This window comes from Eucalyptus grandis, chromosome 6 (assembly GCF_016545825.1).
Source record: "Eucalyptus grandis isolate ANBG69807.140 chromosome 6, ASM1654582v1, whole genome shotgun sequence".
NCBI lineage: Eukaryota > Viridiplantae > Streptophyta > Magnoliopsida > Myrtales > Myrtaceae > Eucalyptus > Eucalyptus grandis.
The window spans coordinates 22,929,085-22,939,683 of record NC_052617.1 but is presented as its reverse complement, the minus strand read 5'-3'; the positions used below and the strand labels follow the sequence as shown (position 1 = coordinate 22,939,683).

Genomic DNA, 10,599 nt, shown 5'->3' with positions numbered 1-10,599 from the left:
AAGATGATCCTAATTTTGATGGAAGAGTCACTTGAGACATCATAGAGCTCTGCGCAGGAATTGGCATGCCTGGTTTTGTGGTAAGTGCGCCACATGAGCTTGTAGCCGGAAAGCATGAAGTGGTATCTCCTGCACTTCCAAGTTCGAGCTAGTAAAAGTCCACTTACCCATCAGAAGAGAAGTGGTCATTGTATATATCATGTTCTAGTTCATTGTTAAGTCGATTTCTCACAACCCCAAGTCATGTACATTCAGATCGTTTTTAACGATGACAAATGGTAACAGCAATAGCAATAGTTGCAATGAACAAAATATTGCTCGAGTAAATATAAGATAACAATGCATCTACATTGGCACAACTGAATCGTTGGGTTAAAAGACTTTTCCATTTTTTGCTGAAGTTACAATTCCGTATACCAACCTTTCAAGGTCGAAAGAATTAACTGTCAGAAATCTATACAATCCTCTAAAAGCTCCATGATTAGTAGACCATACTAAATCCGCAAGGTGTAGCTCATCAATTGTAAGAAAAAGAAAAAAAGGGAAAAAGCAGTAAGGTGAGGCGTGCAAGCAAAAATATGCACCTCGATCACACATGATCCATTTACAGAGAACCTAGACAAGATGTAATCATGTATCTATGAAATCTGCAGACAAAATAGTCCTGAGAAGCTCCTTCAGATTAGCTAATACATAGCGTGGTCCTAAGCTCTTAAGACCGATGAAATTCAATAGCTGCTCTAGATCCTACAGCACAAGAAGATTATATAAGAAATATGCAGGAGAACAAAGAGAAAAAGGTATAACAACAATTGGATCTCAAATCTTTTAGCACGCCACTACAAGTCCATGACAAATCACATGTATGTGTAATGCAAAATGTGTGCCAAAGCACACTGAAGAACCAAGGCAATATCGATGTAGAGAGCCACCTAGATTGTATAATGAACATAGAAGAAAGTTTGTCAGATTTGGACTTGATTAAAAGTGCACAACATGCTATGATAAATAGTTGTCCAAATGCTGATATGAAATAGCAGTCCATCTTAAAACAAGCATCTACCCACAAAGTCAACATATAATGATGCAGTAGCACACTCCATTATTTTTTAAAGGCGTAGTGCATGAAATCAAGCTTCAGAGTATCTTCAGTAAGGATGCAAGCCAAAAAGCTTTGCAGCTGCAAGTAAATGGCAGAAAACCCCATATGGTAAATATGCTACATTTACAGTAATTTTCTGATAAGCAGTCCAGTGGTAGAGCAAATTAAGTATACCTTGTTCAAGAGGAATACAGCATAAGCTGCTCTTGTCGTATCCTGACCTTCTAAAAATAGTGGAAACTCTATGGGTTTCATGTTTGAAGGTAGGGTAGTACTTGATGAAGAATCAATTGGCATTGTTTCTACAGAAGGGGCATGATCAATTATATAGGAATGTGATCCACCTAAACGCAAAGGATAACGCAAAGGAAGTTTTAAGTAGGAAGCTATGAGAGAAACGGCCTGCAATTAGAAAAAGGCAACAGTTAAATCAAAGTCAAATAACATTTAAAGCAAACAAAAAGTTCTCCAGCATAAGCTGCATTCTGCTTTTTCAACAAAAAACACTGAATCACAAAGGAAAAGTGTGACTGAAGTTCCTTTTTAAAGATATTTCTCATATCAAACTCTCCGATCCCCAACTCTCTCTTTCACCACCCACTCACATGTGCGCACACGCGCATACAGAAGTGCCAATATAAGGTTGATCCAGAAGAAAGAACTTACATGCCCCACATATGCCAAAGCAGTCGCAGACCTCTGGACCTCTTTTTTATCCATAAAGAAACTCATCTTTGTAAATGGAAGCATGGTCAATTGCAGGCCGAGAATCGTCAAGGATTCAAGATTTACAGGCTTAGAACCAGCAGAGCTACCTGAAACTATATACAACTAAAGGTCAGAAACTACTGACGCAAGCCTAGAAATGAAGAAACAGAACAAGTTATCAAAGGTTAGGCTCATGAACATCATGGAACATTTGAGTCCTACATCTGCTAAGATGTGGATACAAAACACAGTCAAAAGAAAGATTAAATCTAAACTAAAGTTGGAAACAGATGGAACAGATATGTGATCGTGATTGTGCTAAAACAGACCTAGTTCACATTGACTCACTAAAAAGACCATGATCTTGACCAATGATGATCTTGGATTTGTTCGATAGAGTCCACAAATCATATTGCAAGTCATATCTTAAATTAAATCCAGAGAAAAGAAAGTTGTTTTTAGTGGGTTTCCTAGTCCTATTAGCCTAATGGTCACACCAGTTACTTTTCTCTTGGAAAGTAAAGTCCAACCCAAAAGCTTAAGCTAATAGGTGGAAGGAGAAACACATGAATATAAAAAGCATTTAGACCCTACGTCAAGCAATATGGGATAATACATCAGCACCCTCTCTCATGTGCAAGCCAGATTACAAGCAGCACATGAAATTTTAAAACACATTCCCGTGGAATTTTGATCATACAAACTCATGAAAAAGGGATAACACTGGCTCCGATACGATGTTAGAAAGTCTAACCCAAAAGCTTAAACTAATAGGTGGAGAGAGACTACATGAATATAAAGAGCATTTAGGACCCTAAGGCAATGTGGGATAATACTTCAACAGAAAGCTTCGTGTGAAGTACCTTATTGTGCCTTAAGTGCCAGCAGAACTCTCTAAAGAAGAATGGAAGCCTTTAGTAGAGAGTATTGCCAGAATCTTTAACTGGACACAATAGCTCGTACACAGGCAGACTACAACTCATGAATTCAGTTCTGTAAAATTTGGCTAATTACTGAAGTAATATCTTTATCCTACCAGGGTAGGTGTTTTGATTGTTGAACAGATACATAAAGCTTTTTTTCTGTCAAGGTAGATGCTCATGGTAGCAGAATCACATGTGGACAGAAATTGTCCTCGGAAAGAAAAAAATGGGAAGCTGAAGAATAAAAGAGTGGATAAAGCCAGATTGTGCAGGATACATATGTAAGTCTATTTGCTCAAGTAGGTGATTGATGCTTGGAGGAATTGAAACTTGGGCAGATTAAAAGATTTTTTCACAATCACAGTATAACCTATATAAGAAACAACACAAACCATTTTATGGCTTGATAATAGGCATATTGGTGAGCAATTTTCCAGAGCTATCATCACAAAGTGGTTTCTGACTGGATATGCACCATTTCAAAGTTTCTGCTGTAATCAGATATTCAGATTAGTTTTAGCCTGCCCCAGAAAAGATCTGAAAGACCTGCTCCAGAATCAATCAAGGGTCTGCATCAACATGCACATGTCTCTGATTCAGCTATTCAGATTCCAGCTGCAAATGGCCAATTTTCTGTTTCAAACATGTGCAATCTGAAGTGAACTAAAACACAAGGGTTATATGGCATAAGGTTATTAGGTTTTTCGATTGCTTCATAACCTCTTTTAAGTATTGTGATAGACTTGTTACTAATAGCTTCCAGGTAAAACAGGGAAGAATATCTTCACTCTGGTTTATAATGCTTTTATCTGGGGTCAAGAGACCATCTCTTTCTTAAATACCATTACAGCCAGAATATCTGGACCAGGGTACTAAACTTGATAAAGTAAAGATCTGCAATGAGCTTGGACCAAAGAACAGTGATGGATAATAGTCACTTGAAGGGAAAGGCAATTAAGGTTCTTACATGAAAATTGGCAAGAGCCACTCAGGGATTAATATTTTAAGTTAAATCCGTAATTCTAGAGGTTAGAAGTAAAATACCAACCGTGAAGAACTTATTCTGTAATGTTGTCAAAAAGAAAACCAAAGCTCTGTAGGTAGCAATTGGAAAACATGGTATCACTTTTTTGTTCCTTTATGCAAACCAGTCAACTTGTTTACCTGTAAAACTAAATGGCCTGTGGCAGGAGTGATTATGCAGCAAGCTTTCGTTCCAATAGTATCACTTAATTATCCCCTACATAGAAGTGTAAAAACGGTACCATCTACCCAACAAACCTTGACAGGATATAGCTATAAAAAAGGTTGAGCCAGTTTAGTTTAAAGATAAAGATCCAGCTCGAGTAGGCCAGAATAGCACATCATGTGAAAATAGAAAAGGCCACTACAACAGTGGAACTCTTAAGGCCAGAAAAGCTTATCCATTGCACAATCTTACCTGGATAATAAATGCTCATCCCAGGTGAGCATGGAGAAATAAAATAAAATAATGAAAACAAAGCAACTTTGATTGTATGTATCTGAAAATTTCTGTAAATACATTGTATAAGAACTCAGAGAGAACATCCTTATGAGAGTTACCCTTGAAACAGTAAGAACTTGTGTAATAAACTTGGCAGCTCTAATTCCAAACTTATGTTTTCCAAGAAAAAAAAAGGATCGTGTCTTTATGCATGTCTTCTTAATCAATCAGCAGTCAAAATTGTTAACCTGAAAATTTGTAGTCCCTTACCATCCTAAGGCTACAATTTTGGCTTTGACTAGAAACCTTTTCACTCTTGAGATTGACAAACTCATGATTCAATCACACAATTGACAACTAATGCCAAATGCACGGTTTTCTTTAATCAAATACGTCAAATTATTAAAAGGAATCTCGTAACTGTCTGTCTATTACCTGATTTAGTAGTACTTGGAAACGATTCAAGTTCTTGCTCTTGTGATTGTCCAGCAAAATTTTTAACAGGATAGAACACTGAAACATGATACCATGTACTGCTGCCTCATTCTTAGCATCTTTTGCAAATTTTTGAGCTTGCCATAACCCCTTTGCCCAAGTATCCTATTTGATTCCTGCAGCAACAGTGCCGACCACATTAGCGGGATGAAAAAATATACCCACAGTATGCAATTAAATAAACAGGAGAGAAACCAAGGAGAAAAACAAGGAAAAACTAAAATATTATATACGTTGCCTAAACTAAGATGAAGGACGCCTGGTGCCAGCTAATGAACGTGAAACAGCAATCCTACGATGACTGATTCATCAATTACAATCTAACAGCGGCCGTTTTCTCATTTTAGTCAAAAAGAACACATTGGCTTTGTAATGGTCAAGAAATTTCCAGCATAAAAAATTCTTTTATGATGCACCTCCTCATTAATAAATATTGATAAGTCAAACTTACTATAATAGAAATGCTGAATCTAGATAAAGCCTGTCCTAACGGATGGAAGAGAGAATGAATCTTCACTTTTATCAAAATATATCTGGAAAGCAGCAAAGCATGAGCCCAGAAATAGACAGGATAGTACAGATAAAACAGAAGCCAGACTATGCAGCGCTATTTGACCACATTGGATACATAAGTTCAAACCAAAAGATGTTTCAAAAGAAAAGAAGAATCATAGGAGATAAGAGAGATATTTGAAAGGCCATATTGTATGGTCCTCAGATGTGTACAGGCAGGCCGCAGATTGATCTTAGATGCGACAAAGAAAATCAATACAGAAATTCCAGAAACCATCCCTAATATGATAAATATCAAAAAAGGCATGAAAGACACACCAAAGTCAATAGGCCATGAAAAACGCAGTGTGGGAACCTCTGGACTCAAGATGATGGAAAATATAAAAGCCCTTCACACAATCTTTCATGAGGACACACCAGCATTTCAAAAATATTCCAGCAGAGGCTTTGAAGAATGGTAGATTCCCTTTCCCTTCATATTTTGAAGTACAGCATCAGGACAACTAAAAAAGCCTTTTATAATGACTAAAAGCCTATAATCTTTTTAACCTACAAATTCTGAACAAAATACTTAAGCACGAGAGAATATAGTAAAATAGCAGTAGAAAGTGGCACCTGCAGTCGTTTCCGGGCTACCGAGGCATGCCTGAAACTAACAATGACCTAACTTCAGCACCAAGATCTTCCTCTTTCCTCTTAGCGTCTTCTACAACAACCAATTCGTCATTTTTGCAGGTTCTGCATCACAAGCTTTCTACCTTCCATTTTTTCCCGCATTTCTTCGAGCTCATTCAATCTTCAAAGACTCATTTTTAACCTGTAAATATGTTTCCAACCGCTAGCACGCGGGCTATTCAATCAAAGCTCGATGCAAAAATCAACACAGCGACAATTTCCAAACAACAGGCATGAACACAAACAAAGCAAGTCTGAGATAAGTAGTTAGGTCTCCAGAAGCAGCCTATACAATCAAGTTAAGTTTCATGCCATATAGAGATTTCTCCACAAAGGAACACCGATCCTTTCTTTCCAAGGCCCCAGTAATAAAGCTCTCGATAATCGCATCCCCGCTAATGCAACACAAAGAATCAATTTTCCGCTAGCTAAGCCGAGACTATCGAACTTCAATCGATGCGAAAGAGCAAAACTGAGCTAAATTCGCCACAAACACCACGGGTCGTATCGTCAAGAAAAGCAAAACCCATCACTCCAAAACTCGATGGCGAACCCAAAAAAGACAGGAGACCATTCACAATCTTGACATCGCCCATCAAGACCATACCTGAACAAGCGACTCGAGGCTTCCGATGGAGGACCTGCTTCTTCTCCTTAGCTCCTTCGAGGGCGCAGGAAGACTGACGAGCCGGGCGAGCTCCGGCTCGAAATCTTCCCACTCCGATCAACTTCGGCCGGGGGGCGGATCGGTCTCCCTGAGCTCTCGGGCCGGAGGAGGAGGCGGCGGCGGTGGCATTCGGTTTCGCTTCCATCGGCGGCTAGAGATCGGGTGGATGAGGTTTCGAGAACACTTCATGGGTCGACCTCATCGTCCTCCGGCGCCGGCGAATTAGGGCTCGGTTGTCAGGACGGCCGGCTTCGGCCCATTTTCTGGCCGATTTTCTCGAGAAAAGTTTCTTGTTCTCTTTCTCGGGGAAAAAGAAAGTTGAGTGGGAATCAGGGAAGAGAGAGAGACAGGGCTTGCCGTCGGTTGGGGGCAAAAGACGAGGAAGAATGACGGGTGGAAGTTTCAACGGTTTACTTTTTCACAAATTCAAGTATTTATATGATTTTGGTGCACTAAAATAATAAGTATATTGAAAACCGTAGAATTTATTATTTTTTTAATGGACGTCCCTCCGGAACTCGTTCACAAGATAAGCAAAAGGTACAATTGGTTTTTGAAATTTGACTCGATATGTAATATGATCTTGAATTTTTAAATTTGTTCAACATAGTATCCCAATTATAATTTGATATGAAATTTGGTTCATGAATTTTCGTTTGTTTAATATGGTCTTCAAACTTTTTGTTAATGTTCAATTTAATTTCTAACCTATATAAAAATATTCAATATTATCATTCCATTAATTATATAAAAGCATTTAATGTCGTCTCAAACTTAAATGATTTATTTTAAATTCATTTTCAATAAATGGACCTGAAGGCTTTCATGGCTCGATCTCAATTATGGGTCATGTGATGCAGTTATGCAATATCGCTTATTACATACGTACCAATTGTAGAGGTAAAGTTAAGTGTCGCTTGACGGATACATAAGAGAACATTCCCTTAATTCCGACTTTTGACAATATAATAAATATTTATCACACTCTCTCATAAGCATTTACGGAATTGATGTTACTGGAGGAAGATTATAGAATGATACTGTCATGTGTTTACGTTGATTATAATGAATAGAAGCTTGTATGCTAAATACCCCCCACCCTGTCAAAAGATTTGATAAAATGGCTCATCTACGATCATATTACTCCTTTGTACTTTTTTAGGAAAAGTAATATATAAACATTTCAATGATTATGATATGAGCTCATGAAAGTTTTGGTATACATATAATTGAAATGTTGCGTTTCAATCGAAGATCAACGAAAATATATAAAATAAGTTGAAATTGAATTATTTTTATTATGATGAGAAGTGATAGTAACATGTATCTTTCATTATAAGGTTAGAAAAAAATTGCCAAAGATGAAATCTTATTGAAGGGATTGAAATCCTTTCATTTTACTTCTTAATCAGGCCTTGTCTGGTTATCATAAATTAATTTTTCATGCACGCCCTACCTGCATGTGTGATTATTTCATTCATTCTATGACGTTATAATGAATTAATAATGAAAGCGATTTCTTTAATTGAATGGCGAAATAAAATACTGACATTTTCTTCTTCTTCTTCTTCTTCTTCTTTTTTTAACTGCTATACTAATTCATTTTAGAAAGCAGTCACTTTAAAATGAACATTTTGCTATTCTTAAAAACAGTTTATTCAAATTTTAGCAAAAGAAAACGAGAGAAATAATTCTTTTTCTGTTCCAGCTGTGGAACTTCGCTGAATGCACTTTTAGTGGAAACTGTTAATTAACTTCTTTCTTTTAACTTTACCATGTTATTATTTTTATTTAGTCATTTTACATTTATTTTTCCATTTAAAGTTAAATGTACTGCAATATTAAAGTAATAGTCGATGATGGCAAGGAGAAATCAAAAAGTGAGATACAAGGTACGTGTGTGTGTGTGTATGTATACTTAAATGCCTAGGCTTTACGAATAATCAACTCAAAACCTAAATATTCCTTAAATTTGCCTCTCCTCCGTCGCACCTCACTGTGTTTCATCAATCTCGTTCTCGCATCCCGCCCACTCGCCACCCACCGTTGGCCGATTGCATGCTCCTTGGCACGACCATGTTAGGAACAACGAATATATGAAGAGAAAAAATAGAAGAAAACAAGTAAGAATTTTTTATGTGAAAAACCCTTTCCAAAATCAGGAAAAAAAGAAAAATCATGGTGCCATACTAGGTAATCTTTCCACTATTAGCATCAGTGCTACAAGTTTTGGGGTTACCCAGTTTTAGCGTTACAGTCATAAAAGATATCATTTCTATATATAGCGGAGTTTAGGACACATAATTCATATGGAAATTACACGCATGCCATTAGCAACAATAAAAATCTTATCATCTACTTTAACATGATAGGATGGGTAACTACCTAAAATAAATTGTTTCTACCATTGAACCTTATTTTCCTCTATCAAAGTCCACAACTTCATCAATCTCCTACTTGAAGGCTGATCTTAAGAAAAAAAAATAGTAATAATCTTTTATAGTCTTTATCTTTGTAGCCAGTGTCCCGATTACGGTCTCCCTTATTACTTACCATGGAGGCCAGCGAGGCGTGCACAATCTCAAAAGCTCAATGGTGACAACTTTATTAACATATTTGCTAGATTTTCTGCACCAAGAATCTTCTTCAATGACAAAGTCCTATTATCTATTAACTAACGAATTTGATGATATTTTAACTCAATATGTTTTGTCCTTGAATGAAATACTGGATTCTTTGCAAGACAAATAGCACTCTAATCGTCAGAAAATAACATTGTTATCTTGCTCCTTACCTATCTCATTCAGAGAAATTTTTTTCAACCAAAATCATTTCCTTACTAGCTTCGAGATATAGCAACATACTCTAAGCTTAGTGGTTGGGAGACACACATGTTTGAATTCTAGACATCCAACCGATTACGGTGCTACTTAAGGTGAAAATATAACTCGGGATGCTCTTCCTATTATCAATTCACCACTAAGATCTGCATCAACAAAGCCTCGTAAGTTACACCGTTTTTCATAACACATGATGACTTATTTGAAGTACCTCTGAGGTATCTTAATAACCACCTTATAGCTTCCCAATGCTTTATTCTTGGATTGGCCATGTATGCTCACGACTCTCATTGCATGAGCTAAATCTGGTGAGTACATACCATAGCGTACATTAAGCGCCAATAGCTAAGGCATAAGGCATCTTAGCCATATATTTCGCTCTACATCTATCTTCGACGACTGTTTCTTTGACGCTTGAAAATAACTTCCTAAAGGAGTACTTCTAAGTTTGCATTCTAAACTCCGAATCCATCTAGCATCTTTTAATGTGATTTTCGTGATATAATTTTAAAATTCCTTTGAATTTATCCGCGTGATCCTCATCCCAAAATTTGATTTGTAACGCCCAAGTCCTTCATCTTAAACTCTTTTGACAATTGCTGCTTTAATATATTGATCTCTCTCATGTTAGATCTTGCGATGAGCATATCATCCACATACAACAGCAAAATAATATAGCAACTATCAATTTTTTTAAAGTAATAGCAGTGATCTATATCACTTCTAGTGAACTCGTTACCACACTAAGTGTCAAATTTTTTTTGTACCACCGTCTAAGAGTCTATTTCAAGCCATATATGCTTTTCTTCAATTTACAGAAATAATTTTCTTTTCTAGAAACCTGAAAACCTTTTGGTTGTATCATGTAAATATCCTCGAATTACCGTAAAAGAATGCAATCTTAACATCCAAGCACTTCCAAATATAAATTCTTAATAACAATAATACTAAATACTAACCTGATAGTAGTCAATTTCACAGCTGGAGAAAAATCTCTATGTAATCAATTCCTTGTGTTTGTTGAAACAATTTTACTATTAACCTTGCTTTGTACCTTTTCCTGCCATCAAGTTCTTCTTTGACCCATATATCCACAAATTCTACAATGCTTTCTTCCTATATGGTAATTGAGTTAACACTTAAGTTCTGTTTTTCTCAGTGAGTCTAACTCATCCTGTATTACTAATTCCCACTTAACAGAATCTTTAACC

General features: G+C 36.7%; 1 pseudogene; it reads right to left on the bottom strand.

Annotated features, from left to right (window-relative positions):
• Positions 1-364: 364 nt before the first annotated feature.
• LOC120294830 lies at positions 365-5,995 on the bottom strand (annotated as a pseudogene).
• Positions 5,996-10,599: the final 4,604 nt, after the last annotated feature.